The following is a 20,316-nucleotide window of genomic DNA, read 5'->3' as shown; positions in this document are numbered from 1 at the left end:
TTAGTCCTTGGCCAAACCTGACCAGTTTACATTTCTTAATTTGATTTTTCTTTGTGGCTCAGATGGCAAAGAGTTCACTTGCAGTGCAGAGGACCCAGGTTCGATCTCTGGATCAGGAAGATCCCCTGGAGGAGGAAATGGCCAACCACTCCAGCATTCTTGCCTAAAAAATCCCATGGACAGAGGAGTCTGGCGGGCTACAGTCCATGGAGCTGCAAAGAGTCAGGCTCCACTGAGCAACTAACACTTTGACTTTTCAACAAAACAGTGTCTAGTGAAGGCCTAGGTCATTTTTAACTACTGTAATTCCTTCTTTGTCCTAGGCCCCATTTTCTTTTAATCAGTTCAGCCATTCCCCATTGTTAGTAGCAGTTCAAAATTATAACATCTAAGCTTGTTTTCTAAGGTAGGCACTCAGCAAATTCTTTCATACCACAACTTTCGTCATATGCTGTGTTTCTTCCATTGCCATCCATTTGTTACTTGGTCCCTTTTCCAAAGTAATAAATTGTGCTAGGAAATATGTCTTAATAAATATCCACCAATTATCTGAAACAAACCTTATTTTTGAATCATTTCCTTCATAAAAGGAAGTCAAAGAATATTCTAAAAATGCTGGGGTTTATATTCTTACACACAAATTAAGTATACTTGTGCACCATTCCTTCTTAAGTTGTTTAATATTTTTGGTTCATGGTGGTAACCTAGGGTTGTTATAAGAAAAATATTATATGAACATGGTGCCTTCCTGTAATAGGAGAATACTGATAATCTTGTATGAAAATATGTGAAGGAAGAATTTGTGATCTGGCAGATCTGATCTTTGGTGAAATCCTAATTTTACAAATTAGGTTTCTCTGTGACCACTGACAAACTACTAACAGCCTAAGCTTTAGTTTTCTCAAATCTGAAGAAAAATTGATAGTATCTTTCTTATAGAATTTCTGAGTGGTTTAGAAATAAATTAACTAAGCCTAGAAACTGTTGTCTGCAAACATTTATTGAACATAAAGCCTAAGCAATAATATAGAATATTTAAAACTGTATGTACATAAGTATAGTGGTCCTAGCTTTCAATGAGGCAGCAATATATAAATGTCTTTGTTTTGTAGCTTGGGACTCTTCTTATATTTATGTAAAAAACAAACACATGTTTAAACACTTAAATGTTTAAAAAGTAAAAGCCAGGTCGACATTGAAAATAAAAAGAAAGTTCTAGCTAAAAAAAAAAAAAAAATTAGCTGTACGTAATAGAAATTGGTCCTAAACATAAGAATCAACAAAACAAAATTTTCTCTTCGGAAAATAATGCTAATTATCACCAGTTGTGTTTATAAATGAATGCATGCTAAGCCACGTCAATCGTGTTCCGTTCTTTGAGACCCAATGAACTGTAGCCTGCCAGATTTCTCTATCCATGGGATTCTCCAGGCAAGAATACTGGAGTGGGTAGTCATTCCCTACTCCAGGGAATCTTCCCCACCCAGGGATCGAGTGTGCATCTCTTCCTTCTGTTGCACTGGCACGCGGGTCCTTTACCACTAGTGCCACCTTGGAAGCCTTATAAATGAAGATTCCCTTGTAGCTTAGATAGTAAACCATCTGCCTGCAATGTGGGAGACCTGGGCCAGATCCCTCGGTTAGGAAGATCTCCTGGAGGAGGGCATGACAACCCACTCCACTATTCTTGCCTGGAGAATCCCCATGGACAGAGGAGCCTAGCAGGCTCCAGTCCATGGGGCCGAAAACAGTAGGACACAACCGAGCAACTAAGCACCCACATATATTTTTATGTATGTTTAAATAATACGTTTAAGTATGAAAATAACTTCCTAAAGTTCACTTGGTAGACTTTTGGATTAATATGTAATATAGAATGATAAACAAATGTGATTAAACTACACTATTACACATACACATGTAATCTGGTAACTTGAATACATCTTGATGAAGGGTTGAATGTTTCAAGTACATTTAATGAAAAAGAAATGTTTAATGAAAAATAAAGATCAGTGGGAAATTTAGCATTTATTAAGAAATTTTACATGTCACATCTGGTGCTGGATGACTTGGATGACTTCACCTATATTATAATTGATTGGCTCTACTGAAGCAGATACCAATTCCTCTAGTTTATACAGGAGGATGGAAGCTCTGTAAAATGAAGAAAGTTATTTCTGGCAATGTGGCATAGTTGTGGTGAAACAGATTTGACCTTGGCTGCTGGACTCCATTACATAACTCAATTTCCCTCTCATGTGGGAATTCGACTTAACTTTTATAACTTACAATGTCACTTTTAATTTTCACGTTATTGTCTTGAAAGAAAACTCAGTGGACCATCGTGACTTAAGATAGGGTTGCTAAGCATCAGGAAATATGTAAATTATATAATTAAATTTCTTTCTCCTTTTGGGGACAGCTGGATTAATAATGGTGTACTCTTATTTTGTCAAATATTTGTATAACTAATAGACATCTATTTCAAATGTTAACAATTACTAGTTAACATTGCTTGGTCTACCTAGAAGTATTTTGAGATGCTGTAATAAACAAACAATTTTTAAAACCTTAATTTATTTTATACAAGTCATATGTGTGTGTGTGTGTGTGTGTGTGTGTGCGTGTGTTAGTGGCTCATTGTGTCCAACTGTTTGTGACTCCATGGACTGTAGCCTGTCAGTCTCCACAGTCCATGAAATTCTCCAGGCAAGAATACTGGAGTGGGTTGCCAAGCCCTTCTCCAGGGGATCTTCCCAATTCAGGGACTGAACCTGGGTCTCCTGCATTGCAGGTAGATTCTTTACCATCTGAGCCATCAGGGAATCCCATATATATATAAATATATATATATATACACACACACACACACACACACACACACATATATATTTACTAAGCCTAGTGAAAACTTAATACCAATAAATTGCTGCTGCTGCTGTTAAGTCACTTCAGTTGTGTCCGACTCTGTGGGACCCCATAGATGGCAACCCACAAGGCCCCCCTGTCCCTGGGATTCTCTAGGCAAAAACACTGGAGTGGGTTGCCATTTCCTTCTTCAATGCATGAAAGTGAAAAGTGAAAGTGAAGTCGCTCAGTCATGTCTGACTCTTAGTGACCTCATGGACTGCAGCCTACCGGTCTCCTCCGTCCATGGGATTTTCCAGGCAAAAGTACTAGAGTGGGTTGCCATTGCCTTCTCCACCAATAAATTAAGAGGGTAATATACATGTCTTTTATTTCTGGGGAATAATACTTCAACTCTGTTATTAGAAGACCATTTAGCTTTTTCCAGAAACATTACATAGACAATAGAATATTTAAATTAACAGAGGTAACCTAGAAATTCCATGCACCCTTTCCACTATTTTATAATTTGAGTTAATCGAATATATATGTATGTAACTCAGAAAGTAGTTTTACTATTGACTTCATATATCTACAACTTTGACTAATTTAAAATGATCTTAAATATTTATATTTAAAGAATCTGAATGGTCAGTTGAATGTCCAGTCAAGAATAACAATAGTCCTACAGCTGAGAGTGAGTTGTAAACTGCTAAACAAGAGATCTTTTTGGTGTTTCAATAATGGAATAAATGTATCAGTTTAAATTTAAGTGAAGAAGCTCTTATTTTCCTGTAACATTCTTTTCAAAAAATCATATTTTGGATCCAAATAATAGTCATTTGTTTCATTCACATATGACACTAATTTGTATGGTTTGTGGATTATATCTCGAAATCCCAAACCTCTCACCAATAACTTTTCAACACCTCAAGCATCACTAATAGTGTAGATTTGTCTGAAGGGGAAAAAAATGCTGTATAAACAATAGGTTGTATCAGTTTATATTGGTACCCTTCATGGGAGGTGATTATTGCTAAGAGAACCTTAGTGGTGAGAGGCAGATAAATGTGTACAGAAGTGCCTACCTTTAAAAGAAGCAGGATCAGAAATATTATCCTATGTCTACGTAGATAACTGTACATTTTTTATAATGCCACTAATTAATCTTATTCCTTTGTAACATTCTCATTAGATCATATAAGATGCTTGGCCATCCTACCAGAAGTGTTCCTATATCTAAGGTCTTGCTTTTTCATTTATGTTCAAATTTCAAAGATTACAGCAAAATGATTGAAGTTTTGCTTTGATGCTTACTTAAAACAAGAAGGTTCCACATGTGTATGAGATTTTCAGTGCTAATAATTTGTTGAAAAATGATTAATGACTAACTTTTAAAATTACTTTTCTCTGAAACAGAATATGAATTTTATAGTTTATTTTCTGGAGAGTTCAAGAAGAACAGGTTTTCTAAGTGTATCATTTCCAAACCATGAAAGAATATGACTGTTAGTTTCTATTGCTAGGTAACAAGGAACCACAACTTAGGGCTATAAAACAACACAGTTATGTAGATAAAGAATCACATTTGTGGCCTGATAGTTCTCTACTGAAAGTATCACAAGACTGAAATCAAGGTGTCTGATGGTATGAGTTCACATATGGAACCCCTGGGGAAAAATTGCTCCCAAGTTCATTCTGGTTGTATCAGAATTTAGTTCTGTGCAGTTAGAGAATTGAGATCTCTTTTTCCTCGATGCCGGTCAGCTGGGAGCTATTTTGCCTTCCTAGAAGCTGCCTACACCTTCTGCCACATGCCCCTCTCCATCTTCAGGACAGTAACAGCACACTGAATCCTTCTCTTGGCTTCAAATCTATGACTTTGTCTTCTGTTCCCGGCTCAAAAAAGTCTTTATTTTAAAGGGCTTATGTAATTCGGTCAGGTCCACCTGCATTATCCCCCCACCTTAAGGTCAGCCACGTTTCATAACATCACCAGATCACAGGAGCAAAATCCATCATCTTCATAGTCCCATGTATTACACTGCACCAAGTGCAACAAAGGGATGGAAATGCTACTTCTGAGAATGAGTCATAGAGCTTCTCAACTTCCACAGCTTCTTTAAAATGAGGCTTTATAATGATGCCATTTTAAAGATAAATCACTAGTGTGAGTCATTCATAAAATATATCAGTTTTGAAACTCTTTAAAAATTCCAACATAGAGTAACATGGAAATTTACAATACCATATGTAAAATAGATATCTAATGGGAATTTGCTGTTTGACTCAGGGAACGAAAACAGGGGCTCTGTGACAATCTAGAAGGGTGGGATAGGGAGGGAGATGGGAGGGAGTTTCAAGAGGGAGGGGATATGAGTGTACCTATGGCTGATTCATGTTGATGTTTGACAGAAAATAACAAAATTCTGTAAAGCAATTATCCTTTAATTGAAAGATAAGTAAATTTTTAAAATTCCAAATGGAGATGATCATGATGATGATGATGTGTGTGTGTGTGTGTTCCACCTATATCTTTACGTGAATTTTTAATCATTGTGCAAAGAGGTACATAATTTTGGGACTTCCCTGATAGTCCAGTGGTTAAAATTCCACATTTCCACTGCACGGATCTCAAGTTTGATCCCTAGGTGAGGAACTAAGATATAGCATGCTATGGGGTGTAGTCAAAAAAATTGAATATAAAAAATAAATTAAAAAACTTAAAAAGCAGGACATAATGTTAAAAATAAAATAAACACCAAAATAAAAAGTGCACATTTGTTCTGTCTTCTTAACACTTTTTAATACATTTCTAACTGAATGCTTCAATGAAATAAAAACAAAGAATGAATAACATTTTTTATTTTTTCCACTCTGATAGATTTTTTTTTGGTAAGAATATATGTGGTCCTATAAATATATAAAGATATGTTTTTAAAAACAATTTTTTTAATTTTTGCTTTTTTATTTAAGATCTCTATTTATCATCTGACTTTACAAGCCATTACATAATAGGGACCATGACAAAGCTCTGGGTGAAAGACTTTTCCAGTCTAACAGGAGGTGCCAGACAATGACTGGCAATTAAAGAAGTCCTCTGTTGGGTAGAAATGACTAGGCTCCTGTCTCACATCCATACTCTGCCATTGGTTAAGGGCCAACCAAGGAGGGTATGATAGTTCAAAAAATGAAGCACACCATTTAGTTTACAATAATAGCCAACAAAGGTCCGTCTAGTCAAGGCTATGGTTTTTCCTATGGCCATGTATGGACGTGAGAGTTGGACTGTGAAGAAGGCTGAGCACCGAAGAATTGATGCTTTTGAACTGTGGTGTTGGAGAAGACTCTTGAGTGTCCCTTGGACTGCAAGGAGATCCAACCAGTCCATTCTGAAGGAGATCAGACCTGGGATTTTTTTGGAAGGAATGATGCTAAAGCTGAAACTCCAGTACTTTGGCCACCTCATGCGAAGAGTTGACTCATTGGAAAAGACTCTGATGCTGGGAGGGATTGGGGGCAGGAGGAGAAGGGGACGACAGAGGATGAGATGGCTGGATGGCATCACTGACTTGATGGACGTGAGTCTGAGTGAACTCCGGGAGTTGGTGATGGACAGGGAGGCCTGGCGCGCTGCGATTCATGGGGTCGCAAAGAGTCGGACATGATTGAGTGACTGAACTGAACTGAACTGAATAGCTGGAGACTGTCAGCTAAATCCACTCCATAGCAAGCCTTCTGAGAGGTAGGCGATCTCAGTATGTGTCACACTCAGAGAACAAAAGTCTAACTTCCATGTACTGTGTTTACCCTAAGGCTATCTTCATAAAAGCTTTTGGACAAGAATGTAATGAGATCTGTGAAAACAGAAGCATGATCATAAGATACATACATTTGATTGCCATAGAGTTTTTTTTGTATCCCCAATAAATATTTTCTTTAGGATCAAGAGAAAATCAATACTTTAGTAAATTAAAAGAGAAGCTGGTATATTAAGCCATGTTACATTGTGAGGAAGGTGGAAAGAAGTCCTGGATCAATAGGAAAAAAGAAAAGTTGACTTACATTGTATTAATACAAACTTGTACTTAATGGATATCAGTTAAGGCTACAAGGAATACAGATGTACCGTGATGTTACTGGTCAATAGAAGAGATGGAGATAGTTTTTCATATCCCAATGAAAGCTGAATAATATTAGGGACTAGGAAATGGACTCTATTAAGTGTTCAAGACAACCTGAACACTGAATCAGCTTACAGCTACATAGACACTTAGAAAAGTAGTTATAAGAAGGTTGTATAAAAATTGTGAAATGACAAGGCTAATGTAATATAATCATGTTCTCTCTGTCAGAAGAAATATTGCTAGCAGTGTGAAGAATTATTTGAATGGAAAATTTCACACCTGACATTGGGAACCTCTATCTCCTTAATACAGTGGACATGAGTGCCTATGTATATTTCCTTTAATTACTCTAAGAGTCACAGAAGCCCACGAGAATAAAGAAGGGGCCTCAACTAAATCATCATTGTTACCTGTGTTTGAACTGCCTGAGTTTGCTCAAAGAATATTTATAGATTAAATAGTTCTGGAATTTGTAAGCTGCTCTGACCTTTATTCATTCTGGTTTATGTTGGACTTAATTTTATCTATAAAATAAAGTTCACTACAGTTGAATTACTAGGAAGACAATGACCAGAAAGATTACTTACTTATAACAAGAAGAAAAGAAGGATTTGGAAAACTAATGGTTTAAAATGCTTGTGTATTAACAAGCTTTAGAAGAGACTCTTTCATCACAGATCTCTAGGTATGGTGTCAGGCATAACAGATTGGCAAATCTAAAGTGGCAGGTAACAAAGAAGTAAGAATTCCCCAGTGATCTCATGCAATTTCTGAGAGCACTAGGGAGTTGGCTAACGACCTCACTTACACCTCATAAACTGAGACCTCAGTTTCACCCCTGCTGATCCCTTTGCTCTTGTTTCTATTTTCTTTAATTAGAAAGTCAAGTAGTGACACTGACTGTAGAGGAAATCCAAGATACTGATGCATAAACACCTCTGCTTTTTAAAACCAAAACAAAACAATGAAAAAACCCTAGAGCAACAAGTCTCTTTAACCTGTATTTGATATTTGTAGAGAAATAAGATTAGGGTAATTATTTAAGGCAGAAAATATTTCATATTCCACTATTCACAACTATCTTTGCACAGAAGCAAGTGACACTGAAGGATGAGTTAGGGAAGCATATTTTTAGATACCATAGAAGAGAGATGTAGTGAATTCACTTTCCACCAAAAAATTAGACAGGTAGGGCTCATCTGCTGCTGCTGCTGCTGCTGCTGCTGCTGCTGCTGCTACTAAGTCGCTTCAGTCTGACTCTGTGCAACCCCATAGATGGCAGCCCACCAGGCTCCCCCATCCCTGGGATTCTCCAGGCAAGAACACTGGAGTGGGTTGCCATTTCCTTCTCCAATGCATGAAAGTGAAAAGTGAAAGTGAAGCCGCTCAGTCGTGTCTGACTCTTAGCGACCCCATGGACTGCAGACCACCAGGCTCCTCCGTCCATGGGATTTTCCAGGCAAGAGTACACTGCCAAGTGAATAGAGTGATCAACATCTGTGGGAAGGCAAGATGATGTGTGGGGAGGGTGGGTGGATGTTATTGAGAGTCGGAAAGAAAGACAGGGCAAGGCCAACCCATCAATCCACATAATGGAAGCCATTTCCCTGAGTGCTAAACTGGGAATATGAGCCCCTCCTCTCCCACCATCATTTTTTTTTTTTTCTTTAAAGAAAATCCTTACTTTTGGATCTTTAAGGAAAGGAAATGTGAACGTAGTACTTAAGGAAACCTAGTAAGTCAAATGGCTTTAGACATATACATAAAAACAAAAGTCAGGAAAGAAGAACTCAATGAATGATTTGGACAAGAGGTTCTATTGTCTTTTTCAGAAAGAATGGACAACATAGGTTTTGCAGAGGAGGTAGGGACAATACTAGCCCTAAAGAGAGGATAGAGAATTCTAACAAGCAGAGAACAAGGGAATAGTGAGTGTGATGAACAGAATAATGACCTTTCCTAAATGTTGGGCTTCACTGGTGGCTCAGACAGTAAAGAATCTGCCTGTCATATGGGAGACCCGAGTTCTATCCCAGGTTGGGAAGATCCCCTGGAAAAGGGAATGGCAACCCACTCCAGTATTCTTGCCTGGAGAAATCCATGGACAGAGGAGCCTGGCAGGCTACAGTCCATGGGGTCGCAAGGAGTCGGACATGACTGAGAGACGAACACTTTCACTTTACCTTTATTTTCAAAACATCCATATCCTAATCTTCTAGTTAACAAATCTGTTTATGTTGAGTGTTACATTTGCTTACATATGTAAATACCCACTTCTACCCCAATCCAGCCATGTGCAAATAGTACATATAAACTCTCCAAACTTTGGTTTCTTATCAACAAGTTCCCAAGTCAGTATTTGAACCTAGGTGTGTGTGACTTCCAATCTGATCACTTTGCTGTCTTATTACCTTTATTGAATGTGCCATTTGCTGTACTGTCAATAAATATTTAAATGATCTGGTTTGTTCCACACTATACATTTACAGCTATACATAGTTCATTTTAGGTCAGAGACTAAAACTGCACCCTCTGAGGGAATTAGATTATTAAATTTGACAATCTACTTTGAAATACAAGACTTCGGTGATGTTCTTTTCTCAGAAAAATGGTTTCTTTCATTTCACCAGAATCTTAAAAGACTTCCATCTTTCAAAAGATTTTTTTTTAAATTATATAACACCTTTATCTTATGCATAGAAGAGAAATGCATTACTTTATCTGGGTCATATAACACATTAGTGGTAAATCTGTAAAAGAGTCAGAGTTTCCTAAATCATTCTTTGGTTGTCTCTTCATTTTGTGATATCAGTATGCTGCGATGTATTAAATAAATTTAGATGTCTAGAAAGTACCAAGGTTGAGAGGTTGGAAGGAAAAAGAGCACAAATGACATTTTCTCTTGATATTTTCCTTGCACAAGGTCTTGGAGAACAAACCTGTCACCTTTCCTCAGCTCCAAAGCAGCCTTCATTTTACATTCAATGTGTGTTCAGTAACAAATTCAGAAAGAGGAAGCGATTAATGATATTTCTGTTAGTGACACAACTCTGCATCCGTCTCTTTCTGAAAAAGTGTTTCCGCTTCTACAAAGTTGATGGTTGAGGTTAAGCTAGGCAATCTCTAAAACTTTGTTATCTGAAATATCTTTGTATTGTGGACCACAGCTCTCAGAAAATATTGAAAAATTTGAAGAACAGGTGCATTTCTGATCAACCAAACTCAGACATAACCACTGGGTCTAGCTCTACCAAAATATCCAGCCCATTGCAAAATAGATTTGGGAGAATCAAATGAGATGGCAAGAATGGCTCCCCAGGAAGAAAGCCAACTGTCTGAAATCTATACTATCAGTATCTCTCTCTTTGGAATGAAATGACTTCAACACTTTGATTTTAGCGTTGTTTATTCATAATGTTGCTATAGTGTTCTTTTATTTTTTCTATCCAATTTGAAGAGTTAAATCCCTTATTTTAGAAAGATGGAATGTTGAAAAGTCACAAAAAATGTTTTTTTGCAATATGACAATTTCCACTGGCAATCAGATACTTTATATTTTGCCATGTTTATGAGTATTTCAGTTCACATACAGACTAATCTATCACATTACTATTAATAATGCTTGTGCAACTGAAGTGTAGTCATGTAGGTTGTCCTTGGCTTGTAGACACGACTTTCTGTGAAGGTACATCTAAAGTATTGACTTTGGAATTCTGAGCTCTTCATAATGATTAGGTGTCATTCTAATGAAAATATAAACATCAGTGCAGCATAAAATTTTATGTATATTCATTTTAAAACCCTTTGATCCTAGAATGGCACTACATAAAGGAAAAGATTCCTCATACAAGAACAACACAATTCTCAGAAATTATATGAAATTGAAAAGGATTTTCAGTAAAACAGATGGCTGCAGAAGCAGCTGTGTGAATATCATTTCTGAAGTGTGTTAGACACATATGTGGATAGGAATGTGGAGTGTATAGAGGGAAGAATTGTGACTGCAAATGAAAATAAGAAATTGGTGGAATTTGGGATTTTCTACCATGAGATTAAAACATGAGAGTCAGAGATTTATTTACTTTCAAGTACCTTCCGAACCACAAAATGAAGGGGAGACTTTACTCCTTTAAAAAAAACTTTTAAAATAGACTATAACACCATTCCTTTAACTGTTTATCTGAAAGCATTGTGTTGTCCAGATAATTTTGGAGTCCTGGTTTGTGATGGCTAAATTTATGATTCAATTTGACCTAGTCAAGGTGCCCTGAAAATGACTTAAATGTTATTTCTGGATGCATCAGTGTGGATGTTCTGCCAGATCCTCCTTGAGCTGTATTACTGGCTTTTTTCTGCCTTCTGACTTGACTGGAACTAGACCATCAGCTCCCCTGGATCTGGACTTCTCTGACTCCATAATCATGTGAACCATTACATCTAATAATGAACCTCTTTATATAACATATAATATATATAACACATATGTATATCTGTATGTGTGTGTATGAAAATGTTAGTTGCTCAGTCATGACTGACTCTTTGTGATCTCAGGGACTGTAGCCTACCAGGCTCCTTTGTCCATGAAATTCTGCAAGCAAGAATATTCGAGTGGGTTGCCATTTTCTTCTCCAGGAGATATTCCCAAACCAGGGATTGAACTCATGTCTCTTGCATTTCCTTCATTGGCAGGCAGATTCTTGACTACTAGCACCACCTGGGAAGCCCAAATATATGTATATATAAATATACACATACACATCCATTGTTTATTTATCTTTTGGAAACACCTAATACATGGTTTAACAAGTATTCTTCCTCCTTTTAGGGATTTTGTAGTAAATTTAGGAAATCAAACAAGCCACATAAGGTTGATTTGAACAGCCAATGAATGTAAGTACAATACTTGCATCATGTGGAAACCTTAAAATCTGTCACATGGTTGTGCATAACTTTTTTTTTTTTTTCCCCCTATGTAAGTCATTGAACAAGCATATAGAAAGAGCTCCTGATCTGGTGGAATTTTCAGGGATGGTCAAGACTAAAAGCCCCCTACCAACTCACCTTAGGCACAAGGTTAGTCAGACATAAACTTGTGCAGTGTTAGCCCAGTAAATTTGGGAGGATTTAATGCCAGGTGGTGCTAGTGGTAAAGAATCAGCCTGCCAATACAGGAGATATAAGAGATATGGGTTTGATCCCTAGGTCCAAAGATACTCCGAAGTAGGAAATGGCAACACACTCCAGTATGCTTGCCTGGAGAATCCCATGGACAGAGGAGGTTGGTGGGCTATGGTCCACAGGGTCACAAAGATTTGGACATGACTGAAGCAACTTAGCACACACAAGAACTGCATAGAGTAGCCTATGTAGACTGCTACTTCCTAGCATGCTTGAGTCATCTATTATATGCTGACTTTTATTTATTTTTAATAATAACCATTCAGGCATTGCATTGTTCAGAGCTTTGCAGATATTTGAACATAATTTTTATAAAGCAAATAAATCTCATAAATGTTAAAACTTACTGAGGGCACCAAACTCAGGTTTGTCTTAAGCCTTAATTTGCCCTAATAAGTACTGTGTTATTTTTGCTCTTTCTTTTGGTTTCATTTTCGAACAGGACTGAATTCTGTGGTTGAGGATCTTTTTAAAATTTTTTGTGGTTATAGTTATTTTTGTTGAGGTTTGAGATGTGAAGAGTATTTAGTAACTTGACCCTCAAGACAGTGTATTAGAAAGTCACTAAGGCTTTGGCAAAGTCATTCATAAAATCACTATGAATATGGTAGGAAAGATGTGGGCTAAGAAAGTGCAGAAAGCTAAATGCACAACGGTTTACAAAGTGTGTGCCCAAAAGTTGCTAGTCTACAACTTTCTACCTGGTGAAGTACATGATCTTTAGTGTCAAACACCCTGGGGCTGGGGAAAATGATCATCTCTCTGTATATCCACCTCTTGGTTTGCACAGCGGGAAACTGTAACTAACATGTCTATTGGTTGTGAGGATTAAATAAGATAATGTAGGGCAACTATTCAGCCCCACAGACAATACATCTTCAATAAATTATGAAATTATAGCCTAGAAAGAAGAAGAGGAGGAAAAAGGTGGAAGAGTGGGAGGAACCAAAGCTCTGTCACTGGAACTGCCTTTTTCAAAGATCTTAAATGACTAGACAGGACCCTCAAGGTGAGTCACATTATTTTGAGATGATTCCCAAATATGCACACATGTAGTTTTTTAAACAACATTTCTCTACATATTCAACTTAATAAGGATCAAAAGGAGACATGGCTCAGAAAAACAAAAGAAAGCATAACAAAACCAAGTGAAAACAATAACTAAATATAGCATGCTGAAAGCATTGAAAAGCCCAGAGGCAGGGAAACAAAGGCACTGATATTGGGCTTCTGATAGCACAACTAAAATACTGCTGTATTTGAAAGGAGCTTTGAATCATAAAGCAAGTGGGCATGTAGCATTTTGGAATTTGTCATGAAGAAGGAACTAGAGATGTTTAATTTCAAAACATATTGAGAAAAGCTTCGAATTGAGCATGAATGTGGTTTTTCAAAGCATAAAAAGATCCTGAAGAAAAGATTTTATTTCTAGCTCCAATGAACAAAAACATTTAGAAAAGTTGTTTATTGTTCATTCAAAGGGAAGATTTCTTAAATGTTGTTGTTCAGTCACTAAGTCATGTCCAACTCTTTGTGACCCCATGGACTGCAGCACATCAGGCTTCTCTGTCCTTCACAAGCTTCTTGAGTCTGCTCAAACTCATGTGCACTGAGTCAGTGATACTATCCAACTATCTCATCATCTGTTGTCCCCTTCTCCTCCTACCCTCAATCTCTCCCAGCATCAGGGTCTTTTCTAGTGAATCAGCTCTTCACATCAAGTGGCCAAATTAGAGTTATCTAAATGGAACCCCATGAAATAATTATTGTGAAATAGGTGGCCTCATGTCATGATAAATTACTTGTCAAGGTCAGGGTTAGCAGTTGCTCTTCTGCCCAAAAAGAGATTAGTGTCCACTGGAACACTGGGCAAGTTGATCTCTAAGGATCTTTCAAGCTATGAAATCACAAGAACAGCTATCTCTGATCAACATTACTCATAAACTCAAGTATTAACAAAACATTATGATCTAGTGTTCTATATTCCTTCTCATTTGATTTATAAAAAAGACAATATTATCTTTTAAAACAAAGGAAAAGTGAGGTGTAGAGAATCACCAGCTATGAAATGTGGAAGTTGGTATAACACCCAAGCAACTGTATTCTAAAATTTGCATTTTCCAGTTCATTTTCTTCTAAATTGTAAATAGTATATAAAACGTTCAGTGTTTCATCAGAAACACTGAAAGTTCTCTAGCATGGTAATGCAGTGTTACATCATATTGTTGAGTCGTTATCACATGACACACCATTGGGACATAATACATATCTCTGATTCAGTGTGCCTTAGTTATTAGTATTGTATTGCCACTCTTTCTATCTTTAGGAAACCCAAGTATGAGAATTTGAGTTACTAATCTGACCTGTGAAGAAAGCTGAACGATGAAGAATTGATGCTTTTGAACTGTGGTGTTGGAGAAGACTCTTGAGAGTCCCTTGGACTGCAAGGAGATCCAACCAGTCCATTCGGAAGGAGATCACTCTTGGGTGTTCTTTGGAAACAATGATGCTAAAGCTGAAACTCCGGTACTTTGGCCACTTCATTCGAAGAGTTGACTCATTGGAAAAGACTCTGATGCTGGGAAGGATTGGGGGCAGGAGGAAAAGGGGACAACAGAGGATCAGATGGCTGGATGACATCACCGACTTGATGGACGTGAGTCTGAGTGAACTCCGGGAGTTGGTGATGGACAGGGAGGCCTGGCTGTGCTGCAATTCATGTGATTGCAAAGAGTCGGACACGACTGAGCGACTGAACTGAACTGAACTGAACTGAATCTGACCTAGGGTTTAGGAGACTTTGTTTTCAGCATCAGTAGTTATGTCTCAAAGATTGCTAACATTTCATATTACATTCCTTTCCTGTAATTACTCAAAATTACTCAAAAATATAATTTGCCTTAAGCAATGACTAAGGCACTTCCCTTGTGGCTCAGTGGTAAAGAATCTGCCTGCAATGCAGGAGATGTGGGTTTGATCCCTGGGTTGGGATGATTCCCTGGAGGATGAAATTACAGTCCACTCCAGTAATCTTGCCTGGAGAATCCCATGGACAGAGGAACCTAGTGGGCTACAGTCCGTAGGGTCCCAAAGTGAAAGTCACTCAGTCGTGTCTGACTCTTTGTGACCAGTTGGACTATATAGTCCATGGAATTCTCCAGGCCAGAATACTGTAGTGGATAGCCTTTCCCTTCTGCAGGGGATCTTCCCAACCCAGGTCTCCTGCATTGTAGGCAGATTCTTTACCAGCTGAGCCACAAGGGTCCCAAAGAGTCAGACATGACTGAAGCGACCGAGAACACATGCATGCACAAGGACCAAACACTTTAGGACGTGATTTTCTTCCACTTTTCTGAGAAAGAAAAATGTACTGAATCCTCTTGGCTTATGTGATGAAAACAATGCAGATAATGTTCCTATGGAAAGGTGGAAAATGAGAACGTGAAAGTGAGGGATCCAGTGATGATGATATTGGCACTTTGGTACTGTCTAAATGCACCGTTAAAAATTTGAAAGAATTCATTATTTTGTTTTAAACAGCAAATCTTTCTTCACTGCTAGCATAATGCTGTCATATCCTTTCTGATGAGTCAGCAGTTCCACGCCAGCACATTAAATGGCATTTTGCTGATGAAAGAGGCAGAATAATAATTCTGTTCAACAAACCTATGTAAGCAGTATAATGCTTGGGAACAGATCATTTGTATTATTTAGAACTAAGGATTATAAAACTTATAATCTGCCCTTGCTATTAAAACAGCAGAAAATATACTATGCATTTTAGAAATACAAATACTTAGAAATATCCAGAGTACATAGTTCTGGAGGTCTCATCTGCATTTATATATGAGTGAAGCTGTGAACCAGGTTAGCCAGGGTTCAAGACACTTGAGCATACCTCACACTTCCCTGATCCAAGGCTAAGTTAGGCTCCCTCCGGCCATGATTTTTTTTTTTTTAGTTTTGCTTAATGATCCTGATGCTTGGAAAGATTGAGGGCAGGAAGAGAAGGGGATGACAGAGAATGAGATGGTTGGATGACATCACCAACTTAATGGACATCGTTTTGGGCAGACTCTGGGAGTTGGTGATGGACAGGGAGGCCTGGCGTGCTGCGGTTCATGGGGTCACAAAGAGTCCGACATGACTGAGCAACTGAACTGAACTGAATGATCCAGCATGAGGAGCATCCTCTTACTAAATGAAAATGAATGAAAATAAATGAAAATGAAATGAATAATAAGTGAAACTTGGGGTCAAACTGAAATAAACGGATTTTCCACAAAACTCTTATTTTAACATATATTTTGTTTATGTAGCAGACTGAACATCTTTGGATGGCATCAGTTGTGACTTTTGTATTTAGAACTTCAGAGGTCATGAAAGAGTTTTCAGTAACAATTTTATATAAATAATGAATGAAACAACAAATCAAGGGAAAATTCTCCCGTGATTTAGATTTCTTATTTGTGCAGCAATCTTGGAAAATGGCATACTTCAAACTAGATAAACCTAATGACTTTTTGAGAAAGGAAAATTTTGGAATCAGGAGACATTTCTTTTTTCTTTCAAGTAAATAAAACATTACATGGCAATTTATTGAATAGCATGAAACAATGGCTAATAAAATATTTAATTTTCTGGAAGAATAACACATCAGACAAGATGTGATTTGAGAGTCAATCTCCTTTCAGCAAACCTTCATTCCTTCTGAACTTTTATTCCCTTTGTAAATAGGGTGTTTATTCATTTAGGGTCTGGTTTCTCAACCCCAGCACTATTAACATTTTGGATTGAATAATCATTTGATGTAGGAGGCTGCAACTGCATTCTGGGATGTCTAGCAGCACCCCTGGCCTTTAGTCACTAGATTCCAGCAGCCCTTCAGTCATGACAAGCAATGATGACTGCAGACTTTACCAAATGTCCCTGGGGTGGCAGGAGGCTGGTGAGGGGGTGTGTGTGCGTGTTTGCATAATGCTCCCTAGTTGATAACCACTTATTTAAGGCTACATTCCTACGAGAGCTGAGATCTCCCTTTTTCTCCTTTCCCTATTACCTTTTCCCCATTCCTTGGGTCTCCACTTTACTTGGACTCATTTCTCTACCTTTATGGAGACGGTTAAAAACAAAATCTCTTTATAGGAATTACACAAAGGCTCCTCTTCCCCCTGCTTCCTCAGCCCCACAGTAGGACATAGAGCTTGGAGGTGGGAGGGAGGCAATGGAGGGGAGGATGGAGACTAGAGTTCCACGTCACTCGCCTAGTGGACATTTGCTCTTTGGAAGAAAAGCTATGGCAAACCTTGACAGCGTATTAAAAAGCAGAGACATTGCTTTGCTGACAAAGATCCATAGAGTCAAAGTTTTGTTTTTTTCCAGTAGTCATGTATGCATGGGAAGGTTGGACCATAAAGAAGGCTGAGCACTGAAGAATTGACACTTGAATTGACACTTTTGAACTATGGTGCTGGAAAAGACTTTTGAGAGTCCTTTGGATAGCAAGGAGATCAAATGAGTCATTCCTAAAAGAAATCAACCCTGAATTTTCTTTAAAAGAACTGATGCTGAAGCTGAAGGTCCAATACTTTGGCAACCTGATATGAAGAGCTGACTCACTGGAAAAGACCCTGTTGCTGGGAAAGACTGAGGACAGGAGGAGATGTGGGCAACAGAGGATGAGATGGTTGGATGGCATCATCGACTCAATGGACAAGTGTTTGAGCAAACTCTGGGAGATAGTGAAGGAGAGGGAATGCTGGTGTGCTGCAGTCCATAGGGTCGCAAAGAGTCGGAAACAACTAAGACTGAACAGCAACAACTGTTTTCTAATATTGTAACAGGGCATTTGTAACTGAACTATGTAGAACACAGACATTAATGTCTCCATGGTAACAACAAAATAATCAGTGAGTTCCTAGGCCCATGGTTTCCCTTCTCCAGAAGATCTTTCCAACCCAGGGATCCAACCCAGGTCTCTTGCACTGCAGGTGGATTCTTTACCAGCTGAGCCATCAGGGAAGCCCAAGAATACTGGAGTGGATAGCCTATCCCTTATCCAGCAGATCTTCCTGACCCAGGAATCCAACCAGAGTCTCCTGCATTGCAGGTGGGTTCTTTGGCAGCTGAGTTACCAGGGAAGCCTCTTCAAAAGTCTATTTATCAATAAACAAGTTGAGACCTCTGAATAGCAATCTCTTCAATTCTGAGACCCAGTAATTAGAATTCACTTAGTACCATTTTAAATGAGGAGGTAAAACAGAAAGAGAGCTGATTTTCCTTCCCCTGATGCAGTTTGAATTAAAAAAAAAAAGTATATCAAAATGGCTTACCTTTGATACCCATACCATTAATTCAACTCCCTGAAACTTATATTTATAGAAGGTCTCTATAATCAGTTCATGTTTATTCTCCACACGTGAAAACATATATTCCATGACTGTCACCACATTCAGAGAAATATAGTGTTAGTTTAAAAGTATTAATACACATTCATTGATTGCATACTTTCACAGTGACTTATATTTTAAAGAGATGCTTTTTGTAGCTCAGGAGTCTGTCTCTTTGCTCTTTCTAAAAAACAGTAACACATTACAGGACTTCCCTGGTGGCTCAGATGGAAAAGAATCTGCCTGCAATTTAGAAGACTCAGATTCAGTCTCTAGATGAAGATGACCCCCCAAGAGAAGGGAATGGCAACCCACTACAGTATTCTTGCCTGGACAATCCCATGGACAGAGAAGCCTGCTGGACTACAGTCCATGGGATTACAAAGAGTCATACATGACTCAGCAACTAATATACACACACATGCACACAGAACACATTAAGTGCCCAGTAGATGTAAGTCAATATACCAGATATTGCAGTAATCACTCAGATGACCAAGACATGAATTTATGCCAGTAGGAATTTTTGAAATTTATAGGAGGATTGCTAATATAACTATTGGAATAAAATAGGTTGGTTTGAGAACATTCTTTATTAAGTTATGCCCTGTTAATAATTATAATAGAAATGGATTGGTATGTACATCTTTTTCACCTCCTATAGACATTTTAGTGTGACTGGCCTAATTATATGCTATTCATCCATGTATTTAGTTCTCATATGCTAATTAGGGAAAAACAGACTTGAGAAGATTAGTTTAAACAGGGAGAAATGAAGCATTTAAGCATTACATACATTTGTTAACCCTTTCCAAAAAGCCCTCACTGAATCATCCTATGGCAACTTTGCTTGAAAATCCTCATGACTCAAGTAGGGGAAAATATTAGATGGGGGTTACATCTTCATCCCTGTAATTCAACACTATATAATATCTTTACTCTTCTCTATAATTCTGACAGAATGTGAAATAGGATTAAATCTTTTATCTGAGATGCTCAGAAATTAGCTTAAGTCACCAAATTCTGGCACTTTGTTAATATTAAAAGAATTAATTTGCCTAGACATATTTTCTAATGAGAAATCAGGTGGTATAAAAGAGATTGCCTATTGTCTCCCTATAGCTACTGTTTATTTTTTAAACTTTTTGCTGAATACATGGCTCCTAGGAATATAGATTATAGTTATTATACTCATTCAAAGCTAGGGACAGTGAAAATTCCTGGGCAACTATTTTGCAGTGTGAGTAATATGTGGTGTATGTGGCAGGTGTCCTTTATGAGAAGGTATGGTTTAGGTCAGTTCAGTCACTCAGTCGTGTCCGACTCTTTGCAACCCGAAGGACTGTAGCAGGTCAGGACTCCCTATCCATCACCAACTCCCGGGGTTTATTCAACCTCATGTCTATTGAGTCTGTGATGTCATCCAACCATCTCATCCTCTGTCATCCCCTTCTCCTCCCACCTTCAATCTTTCCCAGCATCAGGGTCTTTTCCAATGTGTCAATTCTTTGCATCAGGTGGCCAAATTATTGGAATTTCAGCTTCAGCATCAGTCCTTCCAAGGAATATTCAGGACTGATTTCCTTTATGACGGACTGGTTGGATCTCCTTGCAGTCCAAGGGATTCTCAAGAGTCTTCTCCAACACCACAGTTCAAAAACATCAATTCTTCAGTGCTCAGCTTTCTTTATAGTTCAAATGCCACATCCATACATGACCACTGGAAAAACCATTGCTTTGACTTAGATGAAACTTTGTGGGCAAAGTAATATCTC

This window comes from Bos taurus, chromosome 20, assembly GCF_002263795.3.
Source record: "Bos taurus isolate L1 Dominette 01449 registration number 42190680 breed Hereford chromosome 20, ARS-UCD2.0, whole genome shotgun sequence".
In the NCBI taxonomy this organism is placed as follows: Eukaryota; Metazoa; Chordata; class Mammalia; order Artiodactyla; family Bovidae; genus Bos; species Bos taurus.
This window is presented reverse-complemented; position numbering follows the sequence as displayed.